A 27,566-nucleotide genomic window follows, 5' to 3' on the forward strand; every position below is an offset into this window, starting at 1 on the left:
CACTACAATTCTCCGATAGTTATTAAGTGCTTTACGCTGGACTGCTGCCCTGGAATTGCAGAGGCACGTGCCGGAGCTTACGCAAAGTTTGTAAGATCTTTGAGAGGTGGCTAACGGAATTGTAAATTGAATACCGTAAGCATATATTTTAGCTATATCATTTTTATGATCTTGGGCGAAGAAGTTTTATTAATTTGGTAATTAATAATAATGACATATAAGTCTTTTATATTAAATAGAACAGATCTTATAGCATTTTTCACTTTATTATACTTATTATGGTAGGCAACTATAGCTATTTCCAGGAGCATACGAGAAGCTGATAGGAAGGTATAATTTTGCAATAAGCAATATTTGTCGTCTTATTGGTCAAGTAATATAATGGCAGAGTTTAGTCGATCTAGTCATATGCATCTCTATATTTATTCTCCCCTAGGTTCTTTAGTCCATCTGTCCTTTCCCACGTTCGTCTATTCGTCTCTACGTCTATCCGTCTATCCCTCAGTTCATTCGTCCGTGCGTCCCCCTCTGTCGATCCGTTTATCTATCCATCCGCCCATCTTTCTATCTAGCCGTCCATCTGTCTGTTTATCCGGCCATCAGTCCGTGTGGTCATACGTTCGTCCATAAATTTATCCAGCCCGCCGTCTATCCGTCCGTCCACTCGTTCCTCCATTCGTCTGTCTATCCTTCCATTCATTCATCCGTCCCTTCATCCATTCGTCTGGCTATACATCCATCCGTCCGTTCGTCTTTATACACTCATCAATCTCATGAACCATAAAAGCAAGAAACTTTAAATTTTAAATATATATTTATACCTATACCATGCATATATACCTATACCACTCAGTTTATTTGTTAGCTCATCTCATAACTGATAATAATCGATCATTTTGATTTCATTTTTCCAGCGATAGTTAAATACCATAAAACCCGAATATATGAATTTTATTATGTGGCTTCGTGAGATCGATAAACATTTTTTTATAATTTATTTATATATTATTTATAGTTTTGTTTACCTGGACTACAAAGAGCTATATGAAGTGCATGGAGTATGAGTGTCTGTACTGTTTATCATGAATGTATTACTCTATTAATTCTCTATTCATTAAATTATAATTTCTTCTACCTTAGCATGTTTTTTTTTTTCAATAATTATACAGCATTATGTATACGCTTAAATAAAAGTATTAAATTGTCTTAAGCATCCCTAAGAAATCAAAACATTTATTTCTCGCTTCTCTTCCTTCATTTATGCTCCTTGAGCAACAAACTTTAATTTTAAATCTTAATTTCTATCGTATTAGCCGAGCGACCCAAATCTCTGCTCTTAAATAACCTTAAAATCTTAGGAGTGAATCTATAATATATAACCTTTAAGGATATACTCGTATAATATACAATATATTAACAGTTCCTTGCTTTAATAATGCAACCCAATTCAGGCCCTTTTTAGCAAAAAAAAAATCTATTAAATGAAAAAGAGCTGATTAAGCGCACATAAAACTAAATACAGCTCTTAAAATGCCACATTTAAGGCTTTCATTATGTCTGTGTGTCTATGTGTGTGTGCGTGTGTGTGCCTCTCTCTGTGTCTGTATTGGTGTTGCTTTAAGCGTTGCTCTGATTGGCAAAAGTTACACAGTCATAACTTTTGGGGCCCCCGGGCGAGTCGGAGAATCGGTCACAGCTACAGAGCTTAAATCAGGCAAAAGCCAAGTGATTTAGGCTTCTTTCTTCATATTGTATAACCAAGCGAAAAGGCCATAGGATGTGGGGGGCGTGGCATGGTTGGAGAGAAGGAGGAGCAACCGAAAATAAAATATTGGTTGTGACGCGCTACGCATAAATAAATTAATGGTAATAAGTCAAAGGCCGCAACAGGCTGGCAACAATGAAGCGAGAGACGTGGAGCAGGTGGTGCGAGTGGTGCGAGTGGTGCGAGTGGTGCGGCAAAACACAAACATACACAAAGAACAAGACGAGCCCAAATGGCAAACAGCAAGCAGACGGAAAAAAAAGACGGTGCCGGTTGGGCGGTAGGCAGCGGGGCGTGGTTGTGCTAAGTAATGGTCGAAAGCGAAAAAGAACGCAAATTCAGCAAATAAACAATGTGGCAAACATTTTAGACGCGCTGGCAAACAACAACAACAACAACAAGTGGAACGTGGAACATGCAACGTATGTGCCCGGCACTCTCATTCCGATTGCGTGGCATTAATATTAAATGCGTCGCAGCGCACGTGTGTGTGCGTGTCTGTGTTACACACACTAGCAGACTCGCACACACACACACATATGTACTCACACGCACACATACTAGTCGCTTAGCTGCTCATTTTTCTTATAAATATTTAAGCCAAATTCCGACATACAAAATTAGAGCAGTTGCTATTCATTTGCACTCGCTGCCCCTGCAACTGTTACGTCGGCCTCTATTTAGCTACCCCCCTTCCCACTCCCTCTCTCCACCCCTAGTATAAACAAGTTTCTCGGGCTTTATGGCCTGCATTTATATGACAAGGCAGCAGAAACTTCTGCACCGACTTTGTTGTCTTAAAATTGCCGAAGAGTCGACCCGCTACGCTCCCTGCCTCACGCCCCAAAAAGTATGCCGCAAATTTATTTTGCGTGCTTTCAGGTACCCTCTGAATATGAGAGTAAATTTTTCTAGGTGTGTGTTGAGCGAATTTGGTCTTAGAATGCAAGGCGTACGATAAAAAAAGAATCGCTATAGTAGTGTTCCGTCTCTCTCTCTCTCTCTCTATCTAAAATATAGAAAAAACTCGCATAAAAAGCCTACCTAAATTAATTAAATAAAATGTGTTGAAAATGCATAATATTAATATACAGGCTCTTCAGTTCATAATATAAATAAATAAAAAAAAGTATATATATATATTTTTTATATTTTTATTTTTTGTATAAAAATATATTAAATAAAAGAAAGGTTCTCTACTTTATTATAATAATAAAAAAAATTTTAATTATGACAAATTAATAATAATGACAAAAATAATTAAACAATGAAAGAAAGGTTCTCTACTTTATTATAATAATAATAAATAAAATATTTAAATATTTAAAAAAAAAACTCCCCTCTGTATCACCCTATTTTCCCTTTGATGTCTCTGCTCTACATTAAGATATAATCCTCTCTCATCCACATCGCTCTCTCTCTCTCTCTCTCCCTCTCTCGCTCGATAATTCACTCTGTTTTCCTTGCGCTTTAGCTTGACCATTCTTCTTCTTTCATCGTCTTTCAATGTTCCCTCTCTCTCCCCGGGCTATCCCTAGCTGCTTCCAGTTCTGTTCTTCGGTTGACTTCTCATTTTATCTTATTTTCCACTTATGCTAAATTTGTATGCTCTCAATTCAGTTAACCTTTTTTATTTCAAAACTAATAATCGTGATAAATCAATATATACAAATAAATTTCATCAATATTAAGTATACGCACTGTTAAACATGCGATTTATTTACCTCACACAAATTGCATAAAAAACTTGGCATAATCTGCAAATTTATTCAACCTTAAAGACCTTCTAAACATCCAAGACATGTCTATGCCTTGGTCAACATACAGGATGTCCTTCACTCAAGCAGCGCTTAGCTTCACTCTGCTAACTTATTTATATTTTATTATTATTATTTTTTTACGCCCCAGACACTGAGCGAAAATAGCAACAAGCACCGAAAAAGAAAAGAAAGAATGAAAGAAAGGAATAAATAAATTCAGAACACAGCTGAGACTAACAAACGCAACAGCCAGCGAGACTGAAACAGAAAGCGGAGCAGCACCGAGAGCTGCTATGGGCCATGGTCTCGTATTGTCGAGGCCCCCGGATAGACATAGGGCAGGGCGTACAGTTCCAGTTTTTTCGCACTCATTGAAATAAAAGTTTATGCCGGCCATCAGGCCAGACGTGGCTGTGACCAGGGGCCTCTGTCACTCTCACTCTCCCCCTCTCTATCTCTATCTCCCCCCTCTCTGACTGGTCGCTTCCTCTAGCAGTTGATAAATACAAAATGAGCTGTGGCTGTAACTGCTGAAAGTTTTGCTGCCGCTGTCGACCTAAATTGATTTTTTGATACTTTTTCTTTTTTTTTTTTTTTGTTTTTTTTTTTTTTTTTTTTTTTTTTTTTCATTTATTTCCGTTTGGACCTTTAGATGATGCGTGAAAATTGAGCAATTTGATGCTTTAACTGCGGCTCGCTGCCCATTACCATCGACAGTGACTGTGACTGTGACTGTGTGGCCATAATCAGCCAGGAGCTCGACCCGGCACGATTTGGCCAATTTGCATGCGCGACAAGTGCAACAATTTTTGCAGCACTGATTTATGTTCGTGTGTGTGTGTGCGTGTGTGTGTGTGTGCTGTTATTGATTGACTCAAATGGAATGCACAACTGCTGACTGGCTGCCCGGGCAACACCCCAGGCAGTTATCAAGCTAATTTCGACAGCTGACCTTTTTCGTATTGTTAAGCCAACAGCAGCAGCAGCAGCAGCAGCTGTAACTGAATGTCTAAACAGTGAAATATCAAGAAATAAAGGAAAAAGGTCCGCAATTCGACCTTTGACGGCTTGTCACATCAATACGAACACACACATACACTCGCACAATTATGGAGAAAGCCTTTGACCTGACTCGGCTTGCCCTGACTTGGCATTCGTTTGATTGTGAGCAGACTTTTAATTTCAGGCTACCGAATCCTCGACATGCCTTTGACAATCTTTTTTGCTCTTCTTTAGCGTATCTCACCTGAGGCTGAAGCGGCTGAAGCACACATTTACTCATGCAGAGCAGGCAGTAGCAAGAATAACAACAACAATGTGCTCAAAATGCAAATAAAAACGAAAAAGAAAGTGGGCGTGGAATTTGAGCACAGAATGACTATAATACACCCTAGAGAGAGACAGAGAGCTTTTACGGCGAGACTCATAATCATTTATAAATATTTATAAGAGCGTGCTGCTGCAGTTGCTGTTCCTATTCATTTTCGATATGGCCTCTTTTAGTGGGATCTATAATTATGCTGACTTCTTTTGTATAGCTGAAAGAGGCTGTGTATAATATTTCTGATTTACTTCGTTCAATAATAATAATAATAATAGATGTCTAAATATACGGAGCTCGGAATCTTGTATACATTTTCCATAAATAGCAATTTATACTACTACAGTCGAGTCTCAATATTTTTTACCCTGATAAATCGAAAAAAATAAATCTATCTCCTTGAAAAAAATTATTTTTCGATAATTATCGATACTTTGAATTTTTGTGTAAATGGAAAAAAACTGATCTCCTTGCCATTTCGAACTACAGGGAATCGACGGTATATACAATTATATACCTTATTTATAAACTAGATCATATAGTATCCCCTACACTATCATATCATATCATATCTGCTATCTTCTATCTGCTATCTTCTATCTTCTATCGCCTATCTCCTATCTCCTATCTCCTATCTCCTATCTCCTATCTCCTATCTCCTATCTCCTATCTCCTATCTCCTATCTCCTATCTCCTATCTCCTATCTCCTATCTCCTATCTCCTATCTCCTATCTCCTATCTCCTATCTCCTATCTCCTATCTCCTATCTCCTATTTCATATCTCATATCTCTATCTCCTATCTCCTATCTCCTATTTCATATCTCCTATCTCCCATCCCCCTTCTCCCTTCTCCCATCTCCCATCTTCTATCTACTATACCCCATCATCTTTCCCTTATCTCCCATCTAGTATCCTCGATCTACACCTGTTGCAACTGCCTTTACAGGATATGCGCTGCCTCATTTTCTGTGCGTTGTCCACATTTGCACAACTTTATTAAAACCATTTCTTTCGCATTTCTTTCGTGTTTAGCGCATTTCTGTCGTATACAAAAGGAATATAAAGGAAACAAAAAAGTAAAATGAAAAAAAAAGAAAAACATTTTCAAGTGTGTCTTTCATTTTTGTGTCATTCTTTGTTTTTGGGACGCCAAGCGGCTTTTCGAGCTGCTGCTGCTGCTGCTGCTGCTGCTGCTGCCATTGCTGCAAAAGTAAATACAACTTGCACAAGCAGCTCACGCAATTCATGCTCGACTACATTCAGGCCAGGACTCGTGACTTGGTCTAAATTCAAACAGCAGCAAAATAAGCGAGCCAGCGAGCGTGCGAGTAAAGAGAGAGGGAGAGGGAGAGAAGATGGGGAGTGAAGAGTAACGTTGGCCTACAAGCAAAAATGCCGCATAAATCAAAATGTGCTGGCGGCCTAGCTACCCGCCAGCGCTTTGTTTGCCAGTAAAGCCTTTCACACACACACACCCGCTACACACCCACACACACATACACATACATATGTTAACTGGCGTGCTACTTTCCGGTCGCTTGGCAAATTCGATTTTATGCCATTGTCACGTAAAATGTTCTTCACCAAATTTCATGTCAATGAATTTTGTCGCATTTACAAATTTTCCAGCAATAGCAACAAAAAAGCGAGCAAGATAATGTATATATATATTTAACTGATTGTAAATACCGTTTGGCATTGCAAATAGAAAATTTGTTGCGCTATTTGCGCATTATTAGCATAAAAGTCAAGAGCTGGCTGAAAGGACTGCTCAGTTGTATTTATTTATTTTTTTATGTTTTCTTTTTAATTGTTTGGGATTGAAGGTAAACACAAGAAAGGTGCACGAGCATATTTATGTATGTGTGTATGTATGAGTATTTATGCCATGTTTATTTAGCTGCTCAATTGGCAACGCTGCCTGGGCAAATCAATCAAAGCGCTCGCACGCTCGCAATCACAGTTAAATGTGCTTTGGGAAGTCATGTCAACCTGCAGAGCAACGCGTAATTGCAAATATGATAAGCGGCTTTCAAATTAATGATGCGTGCTACGTGCACACACACACACACCTACACAAAGAGAGAGTGAGAGAGGGAGTGACTCGACTCGACTCAACTCGACCACAGAAATCACATACAACAAATCATTTTCATTTTTATTTTCATTTGCAGCGAACATGAGGCGTCTGCTTCAATTATGGGCCAAAGTTTCTTCCCTTTTTGCTGGCTACAACAACAACAAACAGCAACAGACAACAACAAACAACAACAACCAGTTGCTGCGATAACAACAGCAGCAGCAAACGTGTGTGGGACTCGCTGCTGCTGCTCCTGTTGCTGCTGTTATCGCTGGGGGATTAAAAATTATTGATTACCCCAAAAGTGTTTCTCTCCCTGTCTCCCTCTCTCGCTCTGCACACAACCGTAAATCAATTTGATTGAGTTATGTATATTCGCTGGGGTTATCCCAGCTGATTAGCTGCCGTCGAGCACAGCACACAAATCAGGCTACCCATAAACAAGTTAATAATATTCATGATTTGAGCGATAAATGAATGAATGAATTAGTCAAATTACAAAATAAAATAGAATTTATTAATTATTTATTGTTGTTATTTAATCGGCATAAGTTTCTGCTGCCAGACCCAAAACAATTGGCAAGGGAAAAGCTTTGAGTGCCTTGATAATGAGAAAATGCCTGGTTTTAACTGTGTTTAAATAACTCCTTAAGTGTTTTCCCAATTTTCCAATTCTATAAATTGAAAATGGGAAATTAGAGTAAAATGGTTTTCTTAAAACTATGTAACAGGCAGATGAGGGCGTGGCAGACACCATAAAGTATATATATTCTCGATCAAGGCGAGGAGCTGAGTCGTCTGTCTGTCTGTCTGTTCGTCCGAACGCGTCGATCTCTGAAGATATAAGAGCTAGAGACTTGCAAATTTTTTCCTAGGTCCGTCTATATCACTCGCATATCGATTTTCTTTTAAAAATATTGATAACTCTTCCCGTTATTTTTTATCGATTAAAAACCTTATTTATAAAATTATATCTTCTACATCTTTGGAGTATGTTAGATAAAATATTAGTTCCTTGAAGAGTGCAGGGAATCTCGTAGTCGAGTATTCCATTTCTACTCTCAGTTATATGACAATGCGAATTTCTACTGAAGCAACTACTGTATCATAAGAGTCAACATAATAACTTTTTAAAAGCCATTTACGCTTCCTTGTACTACACACACGCACACACACATACATACACACACCCATACACATCCTTTATAACAAGGTGTGCTCCCTCAGGTGTGTTCTTTGGTCAGCAAAAGTTGTTGCTTCAGTCTTTGTAACTGAATTAAATTAGTTGTGCTTTAAGTTGTAACCGTAGTTTATTAGCCAATTATGAGTAATTGATGTATTATATATGAGCACTTGAAAACTTTAAATCAACTTTAAATTGTTTTGCAACATTTTACAATTTAATTTGTAAACTTTGAAAGGAACAGCGCATATGCGTAAGGCTTGTATACAGTCGTGTGCTCATTTCTTTTCCTGCTCATTCATTCAGGTTGCTCTCTCATTAATTTTATCTACTCTCTCTCTCTCTCTCTATCTATCTATATTTGCCTTGAGTACATACAGAAATCAATCATTATTGCCTGAGCCAGCCCCTCCAGCTCATAAACTATTCACATTTGGTGTAGACGCCCACTGGAGGCATGATAAATTTTTTATAAAAGTAAACGCCATGATTCATAGAGCTATTAGAGCTAGGGAATTGAAATGGGAACCCAAAGCGTTTATGCCGTAGCCAGTTACAAATGTCAAGGCTGTAAAGCTATGCCCAAAGGGAACGGCTACAGCTGGAATTTGGCAAGTAAGATATTGTTGGCTTCCTCCATGGACTGGCAGTAAAACCGCCCATGGTAGGCGTGGCAAGTCAACATACATGTATATACACATGCGACTAAGTCTTGTCTGAGTTTTATAGATGGATAACTCGACTAAGCTCAGCTATAGCTAGACCTGTTCATGCTATAATCCTAATATACTGAAGTAGCGTATTACCGCAGTCAGCTATGCCCGACTTACAACATATTTACAGTGTTTCACTTGATGTAAATTCTTTGAAAAATTGGCCGAGCAGGCAAAGACAAACAAACTTGGCAAACATGGAACGCAGATTAATATTAATAAGTAGAGTATGACAGCTCATATTAAAGTAAGCTGAAATGTTAGCTTTAAATGATATGTTCCACATATAAAAGTATAATATGTTTCCATAATGGGTCTGGCTGGGATGAACTGGGCTCAAGACAGTCGCATAAAGCAAAAGCCACGCAAAGCCTCCCCAAAGACAGCTGCTGAGACTATTTGGTTCAAGGAAAGAAATTTAATATAAGCAAAGCATTTATATACATATATATATATATATGCATGGCAGCGTATTTATATAAGAAAAAAATATATATATGTATGTGCATATGTATATATGTGATGGCTGCAAGAGTCTGTAAGAGGCTGCAATTAAGCACGCAAAAAGTCTCTCGGCCAAATTGTTTGCCAAGTCATAAAATAATTTTGTGGCAAGCGGCAACTTCTTGCAGGCGCCAAGTGCAGACAAAGTTCAAAAATGCCTCATGTGGCAAGGCAAAGAGAGAGAGAGAGAGTGAGAGAGAGATAGTAAGAGTGCAAAAAGAGATAGAGAGAGAGAGAGAGGGAGATAAGACTTTTTGTGGTCTTTCGAGCTGTAAAGAAATTTGCACTTTTCATTAGACGCATTAAGCGGCAACAACTTTTCCAAATCAATTTTCAAGCTTTCAAATATCAATAAAAATATCACAAAAACAAAGTAGAAAGAGTGAAAGAGAACCGAAACAAAGGATGCAGTCAATAAAAATGGCATATTCGAAGTTGTTGCTCAAAAAGGCAAAAACTGAAATTGAAAGCCACAACGAAAAATGAAAAATGTGGCATAAACACAAAACTGAGTTGTCTTGCCTGCCATATCCTGCTATCCCCTGTGAGTCTATTTATCTCTATAGGTTTGCTGCATCAAAGAAAAAGTGGTTTACCCATGCACATACTTCTCGCACTAACTGTGTCTCTGCCTTTTGCCTCTTGCCTAAGCCTTGCAGCAGCTTCATTTTCGAAATTCCGATTACGTTTTGGCCAGTTGCATATGCCACACACACACACAACAGCTGCACATAGCTAAGGCTACAGTATTCGGCCATGCCCTCTTCTTAAGGCTGCCTCACATTTCTGTATTTTCTCGTTATTTTCTTCTTTTTCTGGTTTGCCCTATGCCTTGGCGTGTGGCGCATAGCTCTGCAGCCCAAGTGACAACATTCATTAAATGGCTATAAAATGGCGCAGATTGCGCAACAGCAATAACCACAGCAACAACAACAACAGCAACGTCGACAACAACAACAACACCGACAACAATAACCAATAACTAACTACATGTTATGGACAGCGAACGCAGTAAACGCGACGCCCAAAAGCATGCAACAGTTTATTTATGAAGCAGCACGGCAAACCTGCAGCAGTGCGAAAGAGATGGACTGCTGGAGGTCTGCTGAGGTCTGGGGCTGGAGAGGAGCAGCACGGGTGGCATCACATTTCCTTGGAGCCATAAAAATCGCACAGCACGCAATTTGGCATAGTGCAACGCATAAACTGCTCTGTTTCTGTTGGTTTTTCATCGCCGTTCCCATTTCCTTTTTTTTTTTCTTTACTGCAGCTTGATTTAACTTTTGAAATTATGAAAGAAGTACATAAATAAAATATATATATATATATGTCTTGGTAAAAGACAATCTTAAAGAGTGCAGATGCAAAAATAAAACTTAAAAAGTCATTGAAATGACTTGGGCTTAATTGGCTTTTACTAAGTAAATGAGTAAAAGTTGAATTGAAAAGTTGAAGAGCGAAAGTTCTAACAGCAAGCTGTTAACATAATTATATGTATATGCATTTAAATGGGATTCTGTTAAGCAAAAGCAGACTTTATATATACATAAAATGTATTTCACATTTTTGTTATTGCAAGATAATTTTGTAATAACTATTAGATTCAATTTAAATATGTTTTATATTTTATTTTATTGGCATGAAATAATAAAATTGTGTTTAACATCTGTAACTTTAATAAAATTTTACAACTTTTTATATAACATTTTCATTATTCTATATAAAATTTTTATATATTTTTTACATCTTTTAGCATTACTTCTATGAAATTTAAATATATTTTCTAAAAATTTGCTTTATTATTTTATTGCAATTTTTATGTTCGTAATATTTTTAAAGGCGGACAATAAACATATACATATTTTTTTATGCAGCTTCTGTCGTGCAGCACATCAAATTTGTTGTGTACCTCTTCAGCGTCTGTTAACTTTTATGCGTTATGTTAGCCTTATTCAGACTTTATCTTAGCTTACATTCATGACTGCTATGACTAACATTGCATGCCTAACCTAAGCAGCTCTTAACATTTTAAGATTCGATTACCTTAACATTTCATTTCATTATGCTGTTAATGAAATGTTAAGCTAATGAATCTTAAATGACTGTTCATGGCTGTTAACTTGCCCAACTCAAGCGTAGAGCAAAACCTAGCCAGCTGTTGCTAATGTTCAATAAATGCAACAAGAGTGCTTAAATGCCTCAGAACTTTCCAGATATTTAAATTGGAATTAAGGTAAAAACTTTTTTGTGTCTCAAATAATTTAATGAAAACTTTTTGCTTGTGTTAGATAATTGTGAATAATTGCATATTATTAGGTAACTTGTTAAAAGTGGAAATTGAATAGTAAATACTGCAACTTTTATCAAATTGCTAAGTAATTAGGAGATTAAGTACAAAGGGAGTGGAGATATTATTTCACATGTAAACAATTAATTTATAAATAACATTTCAAGTAATTTTGCACTCAATTGAGGGAAAAACTCACTTGATTAGGTTAGCTTTGAAATTTTAGAACCGATTAAGAGTTTCAGGTTTCAATGTCAATTACCAAATCAAATATTAATGCGCTGCATCAACTGCTCTACCCCAATGAAATGCCTCAACCAAAAATACCAAAAGACTTGACAATGATAGCTAACTGACATCTGACACACGTCTCAAGAGTCGTCAATGAGAACCTTGAAAGTTGAGCTCCTGCTAGACCCAGCTAACACTATTCCTTCCAACTAACATTTCTGCCGACTGCTGATTCAGCCTCTGACTGAACAACATCTCAATTCTATTGTCCAAACCACAAAATGTTTAATTTGTTGAATCTGCTCTCTGTTTGACAGATGGATAAAGATCACAACAAGCGATACTAGACAGTGCTTCAATTTTCCCCCTTAAAGTTGCAGAAGTTCACAAAACAAAGGCACTCGAAACTTAGTTATCTCACTGATAGTTGCTTTTCATTAAAACATTATGCCAGTTGTTGTTTTTGTCTAATAAACAAAAGTCGAGTCAGCAGCAAAAGGCTTAAATACGAAGAAGCCTTAGAAATGAAAGGGAAATGAAATATATTTGTTAGAGAAAGGAATGAATGAGGTTTCAAGTAGACAATAAAGAGTAAATAAATTTGTATAGACTTAAACTGGAACATTTTTGCTGTACATAGAGCTAAAAATCAGAGACTACAAATCAGATTCTCACAGAAGAACCTTGGAACCATAGACATGAGTTTATAATAGGAAGAGAGAGAAAGAAAGAGAGAACGAAAGATAATGAAAAAGAGATAGAGACGCATGAAGAGAGAGAGAGAGAGAGAGTTAGAGCTAGGGAGGGAGTTAGGAAGAGACAGATAGAGATACAGAAAGAGACACAGAGAAATAGAGATAGAGATAGATAAAGAGAGAGAGACAGATAGAGAAAGTTAAAAAGAATATAACAGGGAATATAGAGGGAGGAAGAGAGAATATTCTGGACATGAAAAACTTTCCGAAAATTGATTTAGACTCATCTAAGATAAACAAAAATTGAGAAAGAGCAAATTTCTATAACTGTTAACATCTGGAACAGAACTGAGAGCTCATACAACTTAAATAGGAAAAAATTCCTTGAAAAGTACTTTTTATAGAACTATCCAAGAAAATCTTTAAACATGAACAACTCGTATATGACTTAAAATAGAAATTAAAAATAAAAACACTTGCCGTGAAAAACCTCTAAAAATGAGACATCACAATAATAATATCAATAATAATAAACACATATAAAGCTGACAAAATGTTATGTTCCATAAAAACTTGAGCTGCACAAGAAGTTTTTGATTTAATGCTTTAATGGCTAATAAATTGCCGAAGTGTGGCGAAACTTGCATAGAAAACTTCTGTGTGACCCAGTTGAAAGTTTGCGTGTGACTCGACTGCTGCGACATTATATATGATTGTTGTTGTTACTGTAGTTGTAGCTGTTGTTGTTATAGTAATAATTATTGTTGTTGCCGTTGCTGTTGCTGTTTGCAGCTGTCTTTGGCTGGGCGCAGTTGATATTTAATTAAAATTGCGGCGCACAAACGAAGTAAACTAATTTCAAGACAAGTGCATAAAACAAGGCAACATTTACATATGTGTGAGTGTGTGTGTGTGTGTGCTGTGTATTTATGTGTTGCTTTTTCTTCCATGCTATGTCTGGCTTACAACGTCATCGTCTTGGCAAATGTTAATAATGGGAACATTGTGCAAATATTTAAAAATCATGAACGATTTGATTGCGCGACGGCTGATAAGAGCAGACGCAGTGAGAGAGCGAGAGAGAAAGAGAGAGAGACTGAGTGAAAATGTAGCCCAAAATGTTGGCTAATTTTCAATTGCTGCTAAATAAACAAATACAAAATGAAATGAAATCTGTGAGCTCATTTGAAGCCCCAGCCTGGACTGTCTGTCACGCCCAGCATGCATGTAATTGTGGCTCACACACACACACACACACATACACAGATGCTGCTAATTTAAGCGCGTGACAAAATATATGCATTGACACGCCCACACCCAACCCACTACGCCCCTCGCACACAAACGTCCACGATTTGTTTATACGCGCTGTCAGCATTTGTTCATAATTTTTATTCCATCAACTTTACCCTTTACTTGGCCACGCCTCCCTCTACTGTTGCCACCTCCCTGCTTACAGAATCTATTACAGATTTTATTTTTACTATTTGAGGTTGCCGCAACGGCTGCCATAATTCATTTAGAGAGAAAGAGAGAGAGAGAGAGAGAGAGCATGAAATATTTTAGCCCTGACTAAAAAGCTGAGTGAGTGTGAGTGGATGTGTGCGTGTGAGTGCAGGTGTCCTCGTCCGTGTGTGTGACATTGTTATGAGTTGTGGCAGCGGGTGCTGCCGCTGCTGCTGCTGCTGCCGCTGCTGCTGCTGTGGCTGTTGTCTAATGGCGTTGCCTTTTATTAAGTGGTTCGAGTGTTGATTTATAGCACTTTGCAGCGTTCTGTTTAGCCCGTCTAAACCGCAGTCACGCCCCCAAACGCCCACATGTCGCGTTGAAGGACACTCAGCAGCAGCAGCAGCAGCAGCAGCAGCAACAACAGAGGCAGCCTGTGCGTGGGTCTGCCTCTGTCTACCTTTATATTTTAACTTTATGCGCGCATTTCGTGATGTGAGTGCGAGTGTGTGTAGATAAATGCTTTAAAGCGCATTACTCATACGCCACGTGAGCCGCAGACAGAGCCACAAATACTGAACGCACACACACACACAAAACAGCTAAAATGCGGCACATGCAAAAGCACCAGACGAATAGAGAGGCCACACTTCACTTAATTGGTGTATCCCAAAAACAATTTGATTACGCGAGAAAGATGCAGAGACAGAGAGTGAGAGGGAGAGAGAGAGAGGAGAGGGGAAGCGCAGAGTGGATCACATTATGTTGGGTTATTAGAATAAATTGCTTGCCAGGCAAGCATATGCTTAAGGCTTTATAATAAATGGAATATGAAAAAAATCGAAACTGAGTGGAAAATTAAATAAAATTATATTTGTAAAGTAAAAAAAAAGTGTATATTAAATTTAAATGTAAGTGTATATTAAATGTAAAAAAAAAAAAAAAATCTAAATGAAGCTTGTTTTATCCTTCAGATTGAAGCGAGAAAATTAATGCAACGAGTACGAATGAGCACTCGTAAATTTTTAAAGTATACATACATATAGTGAAACACTACTATCCCTAAACACAACACTGAACACAACTGCATGTTAATATAGTCATCAAGGGGAGAGGCAACTTCGACACCATCTAACATTGTATAGAGCCGCTGTTTGTCAGTCTAGGGGTGTAGTTCTCTCTCTCTCTCTCTCTCACACTTTCCATCTATCTATCTCCCTCTATTGCTCTTTTTTTCTTTCACGCTCTCTATCTCTGTCTCTCTTTCTGCCCAGCTGTATCTTTATTTCTGTCTCTCTCACTTTGTCTATAATCTGTCTCTCAATCTCTAAGTCACTTTCCTTCTTCTTCTCTCTCTATCTCACACTCTACCTATTTCTCTCTATCTCTTCCTCTGCCTATCTGTCATTCTCTCTGTTACTCACTCTCTCTCTCTCTCTCTGTCACACTCTCTCGCTCTCTCTCTCGCTCTTCCTCTCTCTCACTGCCTTTCTCTATCTGTCTAGCTCGGTCTCTATCTCTACATATAATTCTCTACATCACAGGAACCACCCCAACTCGGCTCTTCAATTTTCACTCATCAATCGCTCACCACTTTTACCCAATATATTATACCTTTTATCCCTCTAGCTATAATTTAATAGCAATTTAATTGGAATTATTTTATTTAACTATTTACATAAGAGCTATTGTTTACATGCATTCCCATTGAAATACGCTAACATTAAATTAATATTAATGAAGCTCATTCAATGATTTATCTACTATGCCAACTGTATTGCGCTACACCAAAATAATCATCTTAATTGAGCTTCAAGTTCGTATAGCTATATAAAGATGTAGCTGAGCTCAATCAGCTCGAGCTTTCAATTGTTATTTGTGAATATCATTAGACACTTACTGACAACCAGCTTGATAAGATTTGCTGCATTCTATGTAAGTGAATTCGTTCCCAGATAGACTTATCAGTAATATTTATGTATTGATACTATTCATACTTTTTTATTTATATTTATTTGTGTATTTAGTAAAAACTAATTATTTCAACTTGTATTTCGATTATAAATCAACATTTATTTTTACTTTTAAACATATGCCAATTAGTTGCCTTGCTTTGCCTAGTTATCTGTCTGTCTGTCTGTCTGCTTGTTTGTCTATTCTGTCTGTCTGTTTGTCCGTTCGTTTGTTTGTTTGTTTGTGTGAAAATCACACACATTATCTAAGCGTTTTCCACTTCAAATGCGAGTATGGCCAATATATTCCCCATTTCCCTTTGCGTCTGTTTACGCTGATCTAAAGCACGGATGCAATAAAATTATTACCGCCTAAAACACAAGCAATTACAAAAGTGGGGAACTGGGGAAAAAGAAAGAAGAAAAGCCAGCCAAGGCCAAGAGTTATAGTTTGACTGGGGAAAAACTAGGGAAAAACCATATGTTGAGCGCGCAGCTGAATGACTCAGCTGCACTAAATGCTCAATAAAAGATTTATAGTTTCAATGAATATTCAACTTGAGTGTGTTAAGCAATGGCAAGACAAGAATTGCTCAAAAATGAATGACTGTGTGAGATTTAAGCAACAAGCAACAATAACAACAACAACAATAGCAACAAAATCTGAAAAGAAAATAAAAATGCTCGCACTTTGCATTTGCTGCTCAGAGCGAATATGCGTGCGTGTGTGTGTGTGTGTGTGTGTGTGTGTGTGTGTGTGCAGCATTGAAAATTGCGAATGCAAATATAAACAAGTATTCAATGTTTACAGAGCTCAGAGACAGACAGAGCAACGGCTATAGCAACAGCGTAAAGCGCACAGCGTAGAAAACACAAAATTACGCATACGCCAAGGCGGCCCATGGAATAAATACTGCAAATATTTTTACTAATTCTCGGCACACACATGCACACACCCCACCACATATACCCTAATTGAGGCGTAGCAGTCAGCAATTATAGCAGCTTATGGCAATATTTTATTAACATTTATCAATTTGCCCAAATAGTTGGGAATTTGTTGCTATTTGCTTTTGCACTTCAGCTTGTTAAGAATTAATTAGGAAATATTTTGCTTCAATTCTTTTGAAATTTGTAATGCAAATATGTTAAGCTCTATAAGATAGTTTATTAAACAAATATTTTTGTAATTAAAAATAATAATAATAATAATAATAAATCTGTGAAGTAGCATCTCCTTAGATGGCTATAGATTTAGATAGGTTTGATCTGAATAAAAAATAAATATATCATTAAAATATCAATATAATAGGAAAAAACTTTCGCTTTCAATTTAGCTTGAATTTTTCATATAGTTCACATTATTATTATTTTTTTATTTTAGTATTTAATAACTATTCACAGACATTAATCTTAACACAACGAAATATCTTCCAGGAAGAGCTAACAGTTTAAAGTCTAAATTGCAATACTTGATTCGATGGTCTCTTTAAGAGCACCCCATATATTTTGCCCTCATTTTGCACCATCGATAAACATTGTTTTTAGTCCAAGTTAGCTTCGCCATCTGCCCCATTCAGCATTCGGAATGCGTTCGCTCACTTTATTTTCTTTTTCACACAAAATTTGTTACAGATTCTTTGCTCTATTTCTAGGAATAGGCCAAAATCGAATAGGAGCGAAAACAAACTGAACTGAGCAGTCAAAATGGGCAAAGTTTTTGGCATTAGTAAGGCATACCAGCCGAAACTAATATAACGGCACACTAAAAATCGAATATGCGTAAATCTAGAACACTCATAATTTCCGGAACTTTTCGAACGGACTTTGAACTTATTAAATTTATTTAATAATAAAAAAAAGTAGATAAAAATATTTTCTCAATTTCACTTTTTGGTTGATTGAATAGATATATTTATTAAATATGTGTATTTAAAATAAATAAAAAAATAATTATAAGGAAATTAATTTTATATTTAAAATATATAAAAACAAAATTTGAAATAAAAATATATACAGTTTCTTATTATTTTAAACTAATATAAAAAAAATTAAATTAAAAATTAAATCCAATATTAATTTCTCAAAAAGAAATGCCTTTAAAGCCTTAACTCAACCTCCCAACTTCTCAAACCTATACCACCCCAGCTTCACCCACTTAACCAGCATATCTCATAACCTAATCAAATCCAGATCCAGATCCCATTCACATTTTCCCCTGAAATAACATGATTTTTGCATTTTAGCTGCTGAAATTTAATTTATTTTTAATTACCAAATAACCAAAAACGGAGAAAAATAGGAAAAAACGCAGATGATTAAAAGAGTTTATGAGAGAGACCGAGAGAGAGAGAGAGAGAGAGAGAGAGAGAGAGAGCAGAGCGCAGCAACAGCTTTCTGTCTGGTTTTGGTATTGGTTCATGTAAGTCCTTAATTAACCGGCGATTAATTATTTGCCAATTTAACCCTCATCAACTGCTTGCTGGAGCACTAATTAGAAGCGTCGCCGCATGTGCCACGCCCACGCAACGCCCACATACTCTGGCACGAACACACACACGGAAGAAAGGAAAAGTGGAGGGGGTGTAGGACCTACCACTGTGCCTCCCTGTCTCTCTCTCTCCCTCTCTCCCTCTCTCTCTCTCTCTCTCTCTCTCTCTCTCTGTTTATATGAGAGTATCATTTGAGGCACATTTATAAATGGCAACAGCGAAAAAAAAGACTTCCTTTCATGCCAAGGCATGTATATATAGGATATACATATATAGCACATATATGCCCATCAACACACACACACATACATGCATATAAATGCTGCTTTGTCTTGCTACTTTGGGCCATTGTTTGCGGCACGTTGCTGAAGTTAAAGTTACCGCAGCAACTTGTAATTAACTGAAAAGCAAAAACTTTTGATGCTCGTTCAATTAGCAAAGAGAGCATATTGGTGGCTATTGCTCTGGCTGTCCATTTCTAGTGGAAGCTGAAGATCACAATTGGTTATTGGCGAAACTTTCGCAGCTGAAAAACTTTTATTGAGGGCTTCTTGAAACATGAAATGTTTATATTTGTAAAACTCTCTGATTGACATACAGCAATATAAACATTTCATATTTCAATTTCATTTTTAATTATTCGTAGCTGTGCTCATTGAGGGCATGGAAAATCGTAGATATATCTTCAATACAATACAACATATTTCGAATTTTTGCAGACATTTTTTATAGCTTCGACGTGTCGAAAGAACGAGCGCAAGATTCTTTAAGTTCAGAGATTTTTTCTAGAGCTATTAGACTTCTAATTGTTGTTGAATATTTTTTGCATTTGTTAAGAGATTGACTCATCAGCTTTATAATATAGTGCTAACTGTTCAAAAGAGAGCTTTAACTACAAAAGGTATTTAATAGGAAAGTTCTCTAAAGTCAAATTATAAAATGAATTTTATTGAATAGGAAATGAGCTGTAGGAAAATATATTGCTTTAACTTTAAAGACGAAATTAAAGATTTAAGTTTACTTTGATTCTCAACTCACTAGATCAAAACTCGCTAAAAGCTGACACATATGTAGATAAACAGTTACTGAAAAAATTTAGAAGAGTTAGGATAGATCCTGAGCAACTAAAGCAACTAATTCGCATTACTTATAGCCAAAAATGCGGGAATATACAGAAACAAGGCTTATCATACTTTTAAAGGCTTAGTCATACTGAAAAATAATAGAATCCATTTCATGGAAGCTATTAAAAACTATTTCTCATGGCTCAACTGTAGTAATCTTAAATAATTTGATCAACACTTAAAATACGAGCGGGTATTAAACAGTCGCTAAGGCTGCATAGCATTGCAGCTCATTTTCTTTTCTATGCTTAATCTCTGGGCCAAAACTAAGCCAGCTCCGAAATAATAAATAAATGTAATACAGTTTTATGCCCAGTTATATGCATATGGCCAGCTGTAGCTGTAGCTGCTGCTGCGTGGGCCATAAACATTTTTAATGCCCAAAAACTGTTTTTTTAGGCAACAAAGCGGAAAAAGGATGCGGCCTTGTTTATGGCTAAGGACAATGAAAAGCGTGTTGGGTTGTTCTCTCTCTATATCTCTCTCTCACACACACACTCGTCTCTCTCTCTCTCTTTCGCCCTCTCTCTCTCTTCCATTCTCTTTTGGCTGAGCTATTGGACATTTCAATTAGGTTAATATGAACGCGTGTCTGCTAAAAGCCTTTATAGCATGTGGGCGTGGCAATTATTGGCCTCATTTCCATTTGTGGCCAACTAAAACTAATTACGCGGCAAAGCTCGCACTCTGTCACACTATCTCACACCCTCTACCTATCCGTCTCCCTTTCTCTCTCTCTCTCTCTTCCTCACTCTCTTTCACGCTCTATTGTTGTATAGTTTTAAATATAAATTTCAACGCTTGAATGCGTTTTTCCATTGATCTATTAGCTGTCCATGCGGGTCAGCTAAAGATAAGCACAGATTTGATAGGGAATACCCCTACTTCATATATATATATATATATATATTTCTTTTAGATTTTCAACTTACTCTAATTTCCTTTTGCCGTGTGCCTGATTCTGTTTTGCTTTGTTTTGTTTTGTGATTTGCACGATTATCTCATAATTAAATTATATTCGTTCACATTGTCCGTTTTGTTGTTGTTGTTGTTGTTGCACTTTAATTACATGAGTTGGCACTAAATTGCGTTTGCGCTAAATGAGTTTGGGGCGAAAGAAAAAACCGTTCAGATGGAGTCTGTGCTGGGGTTGGGGGTGGGGGTGGCAGTTGGGCGCTGGGACTGGGGCTGTGACTATGACTGGGGGCTGTCTCTGCCAAGTGGTCTTCTCTCATTTACATTTTATGCATATTTTAATTGCTCGCAGGCTAAAAAATTCGAAGGCAGCTTTTCACTGTCCGAAACAGAAGCGAAAGAAAAACCGACGAACAATGAAAATGTGGCCTGGACAGCGGCAGAGGCTGGGCCGTAGGGGGAGCTGAACGGAAGTTGAGCTCGCTCTAAGTTTTTGTTGTGGTCAATGCACTTGGCTGGGGCTTTGGCCGGCGGCTGGGAGCCAAGGGAGCCAAGGGAGCCACGGCAGCTGCGGGAGCTGCGGGCGTTGGGGATTTTATTTTTAATTGAAAATTAGAGCGAAACCTGCAGAAGTTTGTCCTTGAAGCTGCGCTAGCCTTGCACAATTTATGTACAATTTTTTTTGCTGCTGTTGTTGTTGTTGTTGTTCGCTTTCTTTACTGTTTATTGAAGTTCAATTGGCGAAAGTTTTTCAATTAAAAAACCTGTGCAAAAGCTTTTATCTAGATATATACATATATATATACATATTTTTTTAAAGGGTTTTCTTTGACCAACTGGCCATTGGAAGTGAGGGCTTCAGTTGGCCTATCAGTGCTTGCAATGCTAACAGCTAATTGGATTTTTTTGTGCTGATAAGAGTTGACAGACGCATAGAGTATATATGTATAAATATGTAATTTGCATATGTATGCATGTCTGCATATAAAATTGGATATTGGCAAGTATTGTTGACATTTTAATATCAATCTCCATCAACGAAGCAAGATTACCGCGGCGGATGCAAATTGGGAATTGCGAATGGGCATGTGAAGGGCGGAGACAATGATAAATGCAAACGAATTCCATTTAAAAAAAAAAATAAAAATATATATATATAAGATATATAAATGCAATGCAGAAAGCCAACACGAGCGTATACAATAATAAAGAGTAATAAAGAATATGCAAAGAGGAAGCGCACATAAATTAAGCATATTATTACGCTGGCTAATGGATAACACCTGGTTGGGGGCAATGGCAAGGGGGGTGGGCGGCAGGTGGGCTGTTTGACAGCGCCATCGAACCGAGAACACAACACAAGACCAAACATAAACAGATGAAGATGAAACACACACACAAACACACAAGTGCACACACACACACATGTATAGCGCACGTACGCGTATGTGTGTGTGTGTGTGTTTTAGAAAGCGGGTAGAGTGGGAGGTTAGCACACATTTATTTACACTTCACTCAGTTGGCCAATGGGGCTGCCTGCTGCTGCTGCTACTGCTGCTGCTCACTTCGCGCACGTTTCGCATTCAGCTATATTGAACTGTTTTCTCTTAATGCTCTGTTCTGTAGTCTGAGGCAGCCGCTAAATGTACCGCACGCTTTGAACTACAACGAGGAACTGAAATGGCAATTGGAATGCCAGGCACTCCGAAACAGGCGCACACACAAAAGCTTCAGGCGAACGGAACGAGCTGGAACTGAAACAGAGCGTAGCGCCAGAGAGTGTGAGTGAGTGCTGCGCCACGTGCTGGGGGCGGTGAGAGTGTGTACGTGCGTGTGTGCGTGCGAGTGAGTGAGTGAGCGAGAGTGTTCTAGTCTAGTATGTTGCGCTAGGGACACTTGTAGCTCGGCCTCAGCCATGTTGCTGAGGCACAAAATGTTGCTGGGACTATTAAAACTGTTGCAGCAAACTTTTCTATGTAAACAGTTGCTGTTGTTGTAGTCTGTTTGTTTATTTGCTTTACGAACTGACAAAATAAAAAACAATTAATTTTGAAGCACAAACGCTGCCGATTCTACGAGAGTGTTGATTTGTGGCTAGGTGTGGGTGGGTGAGTAAACACAAACATTAGGCCATCTGCACGCTGATAAGATAAACAAATTGAGTCGGGGATCAGGCGGCATTAACTAACTGTATAACTGTATAGTCATTGCTGCTGTTGTTGCTGTTGCTGTTGTTATTGCTGTTGCTGCAGCTGTTTTTGCCTGGCGCTGTGTGTGTCAGTCCCGGGCAGACAGCATCGTCGCAGCGCCGAAGCAAAAGCGCCAATGAGCGCACAGCAACCAGGATGAGCTAGTGCGTGCGAAAGAGCGCGAGCGACTGAGCTTTATAGTTCAGTCCATTTCGCGCTCAATTGCCTCAGCTCAATGTTCCAGTTCGTTTCATTCCAATTTCATTGCGTTTGGCATTTGGCGCGCATTTAAAATGCATGTCATGTGGCGCGCCTGCTTTAATCATTTGCCATGCATTAAATTCAGTAACAAATTGCCATTAACTTAATTTCGTATGGCAAATGCAATGGCAACGACTGGCTAAGAAACATATGTGCCGCTGATGGCCAAAAGGCAAGGTGCTGAAAAAAAGGTGTAAAAAGAAATAAATAGCATATATAAGCAGCTACTTTTGTGACATTAACAGGACACGAAAACAACCCTTTTAGCTCCAGCCAACATTTGTTTACACCCACACACACACACACACTCACATAGAGTAATTCCGACAGCGACAGGCACTCTCGCATGTAAAGTCCTGGCAAACAAGGATTTAATGCTCTTTTGTGCCATTGTCGCAAATTAGGCAGTTAGATTTATGAACTGTGACACGTGACAGCTGGCTGCTGCTTCTGCTCCTGCTTCTGCTCCTGCTGCTGCTCCTGCTCCTGCTGCTGCTGCTGCTGCAGCACTCTAAAGATGCCATTAGAGCCAACGACTTTAAAGCGTAATTACAATTGTCTTATACAATTTGCGTCGCATTGAACTGTACCGAAAACGGTTTTCATTAACATTCACATAAAAGCCATCATTATAATGGCGCAAGTTAGCAGCCAGCACGCAAAAATGCCAACGAACTCCAAACACAACAAAAGCGCCAGGCACGCACACCGCCCACCGCCCACCGCCCACTGCCCCATGGCCCAAGCACTTGGCCAGCTTTTGGCACGCAGGTGTCTTTATGCGTCTGCAGCAAATTAAGCATGATTAGGTAGCAAGAGGAACAAGAGCTTTAAGAATGGGTTACTGCTTAGGCATTAGCATACCTTTCACTCTCCCTCTCTCTCTCTCTCTCACTCTCACTCTCTCTGTGTTTCACTTTCTCTAATTCCCTTCCCCCCCCAGCCGCAGCGCCCAATCAATTTCAATAGTTAATAAGCTGCTGCGCGTCATGCGGCGTCTCTTTTCTTTGTTTGATGCCAGTAATTGAATCTCCTGTTGCGTGTGCCCAGCGGACTGCGCTTTTTGCACGAGTGTGCGTGTCTGTATGTGTGTGCTGCATAAATTAATTGATTTACTAAGCACTCGCTATGTGCGTGTGTGTGTGTGTGTATGCAAACTACAGCATCCTGCCCAGTTGGCAGCCCAGTTGCCAATTAGCACGCGCGCTGCACACGCTGCGTATGCGTAATTCACGCCCAGCCAGCAGCAAATCAACCTGGTTTTATGGCCAACCCCAAGAAGTGAAGAGAGCGAGAGAAAAAAAAGGGTCAATGTTTAATGGGCCACAAAACCCGAACAAAAAGTTGAGATGCTCATAAATTCCTGACAATTTCAATGCTCAAATTGCCCTCATAAAAGCGAGCAGAAAACAATCTAGATAAAATAAATGTATATACATATATATATATACATATACATAAATATATGTATGTAGGTGTATCTAGCGCGGCATTAAAGCAGGTGTTGAAAATTCAATCTAGGGCTACACTTTTCCATTTTAGCTGCACTAAATCAAATGTTATTTCTGTGGCTTAAATGTGAGCTCAAAGAGCTCGTCCTGGCTGCACCGTAATCCGCTTTGTCCGTGAATTGTTGATACAGTTGCTTCTTGGCCGCACTCGTTGCACGACCCGAAATTACAGTTGGCCAGCAGTTGGATGGCAACAATTTGTTGCATGATTGCTGGCTGCCTGCAACAGAGCACATGCAACAGACGTCAACTGACATTAAAGTTGAGTTTAAGTATCTGTGTTTGTGGATATCTGTAACTGTTCACTTGTATCTGTATCTGACTCTGTGGCTGGCATCCATCTATGCAGCTTTGTAAGCGTAGCTACAATTTACACCTGTATGCACTTAATGCTGTCACCGCATTTGCATCTGTATCTGTATCTGTATCTGTATCTGTATCTGTATCTGTATCTGTATCTGTATCTGTATCTGTATCTGTATCTGTATCTGTATCTGTATCTGTATCTGTATCTGTATCTGTATCTGTATCTGTATCTGTATCTGTATCTGTATCTGTATCTGTATCTGTATCTGTATCTGTATCTGTATCTGTATCTGTATCTGTATCTGTATCTGTATCTGTATCTGTATCTGTATCTGTATCTGTATCTGTATCTGTATCTGTATCTGTATCTGTATCTGTATCTGTATCTGTATCTGTATCTGTATCTGTATCTGTATCTGTATCTGTATCTGTATCTGTATCTGTATCTGTATCTGTATCTGTATCTGTATCTGTATCTGTATCTGTATCTGTATCTGTATCTGTATCTGTATCTGTATCTGTATCTGTATCTGTATCTGTATCTGTATCTGTATCTGTATCTGTATCTGTATCTGTATCTGTATCTGTATCTGTATCTGTATCTGTATCTGTATCTGTATCTGTATCTGTATCTGTATCTGTATCTGTATCTGTATCTGTATCTGTATCTGTATCTGTATCTGTATCTGTATCTGTATCTGTATCTGTATCTGTATCTGTATCTGTATCTGTATCTGTATCTATATCCATAGCTTCTATCTATCTGCATCTATGTAAAAGTATCTGCAGCATACTCAGCTTCCATACCCTCAGTCTCCCTGTCTGTGTATCTATGCATCTACGTCGCCTGCTGTCTGCGCTGATAAAACCTGCTGTGCACACTTCATAAACTTGAAAAGGAATACAGTGAATGTGCTTTCTGTACATTAAACACGCTTTAATTATGTTTTCTGTGTAAGCTTGACCTTCTTTTGTCCTGCTGTCTGCAATCTTTTTATGGGTACTTCAAAAGTCACTTCTGGCGAAATTTAGCACGAATTTTTCTTGGGAAATCAATTTGAGTCCGTTGTTTATTTATTGGTTTGTGTAAATGTCATTTGGATTGAAGTTAACTAGATATGAGACCAACATTGCGGCTTTTCAATGGAAATGCTCTTTGACTATACAAATTCGAAATACGAGAGTTAGATAAATTATGAATGAATGACAATATTGAACAAAGCAAACAAAGGCTTCTTTAAATATAATAAATACAAAAAGAGAATTTATATATAATAAATATAAACAGATTTCAACAATATATGAATATATAAATATATTTAAAAACAAATATAAATAAATATAATATAAAAAAAATATGCAAAATTAAAAAATTTATTATACATATAAAAAAAATATAAGTAAATTTTAAAAATATAATAGCATAATATAGTAAGTATAATCTATTATATAAATATAAAAAAATTAAAAATATAATACCATAAATATTATACATTTTTTGTAAATACATATATGTACATATATAATATATAATAAAATAAATAATTTCAGTTATACCAAAACTATGTCATATGAAAATTGATAAAATCCTACAAAAAAACTCAATTATACTTTTCTATCAAAAATAGTCCCATCATGCTGAAAAACTAAACTAAAACTATTTTCCCATTTACATGTTTTTCTCCCAATGGCCTCTGAAAGCCTGTCAATCACAATGATAGTTTAGAGACAGGAATATTATTTTAGTAAATTAGAAACTGTAATTGAAAATGATTTCCCAATTGGTCAAGAGAGGATGAGAGAGAGAGAGAGAGAGAGAGAGAGAGAGAGAGAGAGAGCGAGAGAGCGGCCTAATGGCATAACAGTATGAGCTCATATATAATAATAAAATCCATGTAATCCAATGCCCTTTGGGAGCTGAGTGGCAACGCTGTCAGCGTTGTCCTCGTCGCCAGTTTCAAGCACATGATGCATTGAATGCGGAAAGTGGAGTCGACGTGTCTCTGGACAACGACAGCTGTTTGGCTAACGCTCGCTAATCCATCAACAGCAGTGCCAACATCAGAAACAACACCAACAACAACAACAACAAACAATACCAATAAAATTCCCAATGCATCTAACGGCACCACAACAACAACAGCAACAACAACAGCAACAACAAACAGCTTCAGCTCCATTAGAATACAACGCAAAAAGAGGAAGAAGAAGAAGCAGAGGAATATTCATATGCATACGAGTTCCGTCTTTTTTATGGCCATAAAAAGCGAATGTAAAAGCCATCTGCCACGCCCCCGCAGCGCCCAGCGCCTGTACATTCCTCATGCATTTCACATCACCTGCAATCTGAGCCGGGCCATCATTCGACAGGGTCTTAAGAGTAACAACAACAATTTCGGTTTCATTTTTATGCTCCAATAAAGTTCAATCAAACGACGTCAGGAAAAATACTCGCACGATTTTTCCGCAGAGCAATAACGCTTAAAAAGGAAAATTCGAAAAGACCTAAACCAAAACCAAATAACTTAAAGTTTAAATCACAGGCAATTGAAGTCCAGCCCACTCCCACTCAGTCTATAGAGTGTCCCGATTCCATTTTCCTTTGGCCCAAAGCAGTTCAGGAGGTCAGCAGCAACATTGATGGACAGCGACAGCGACAGCGACAGCGACAAGGCGACCTTTGCCGACATATCGAGCACTCGGCACGACCCACACAACTAAAGTAGACCAGGGAATACGAGTATAATAGAATATCTGATTGGAAACCCATCAGCGGAGAAAAGGCCAGTTGAGTATCAGATTACAGAATTATTTCAGCAACAGAATAAC

General features: G+C 38.0%; 1 protein-coding gene across 6 annotated transcripts in view; it reads right to left on the reverse strand.

The window, feature by feature from the left end:
- LOC6578930 (NACHT domain- and WD repeat-containing protein 1) overlaps positions 1–22,134 on the reverse strand; it is a 56,339-nt gene extending 34,205 nt beyond the window's left edge. For 5 of the 6 annotated variants that reach the window (XR_006357766.1, XR_001449223.3, XM_015163381.3 and 2 more), the window contains exons 1-2: positions 21,979–22,134; positions 20,488–20,651 (exon numbers count right to left, since the gene is read on the reverse strand). The gene's annotated coding sequence lies outside the window, so the exon portion shown is untranslated. Of the gene's footprint in view, positions 1–20,487; positions 20,652–21,968 lie in introns of all 6 variants that reach the window. The other variant, XM_032729493.2, reaches the window with a different exon arrangement.
- Positions 22,135–27,566: the final 5,432 nt, after the last annotated feature.

The sequence above is a fragment of the Drosophila mojavensis genome, unplaced genomic scaffold, assembly GCF_018153725.1.
Source record: "Drosophila mojavensis isolate 15081-1352.22 unplaced genomic scaffold, ASM1815372v1 contig_80, whole genome shotgun sequence".
In the NCBI taxonomy this organism is placed as follows: Eukaryota; Metazoa; Arthropoda; class Insecta; order Diptera; family Drosophilidae; genus Drosophila; species Drosophila mojavensis.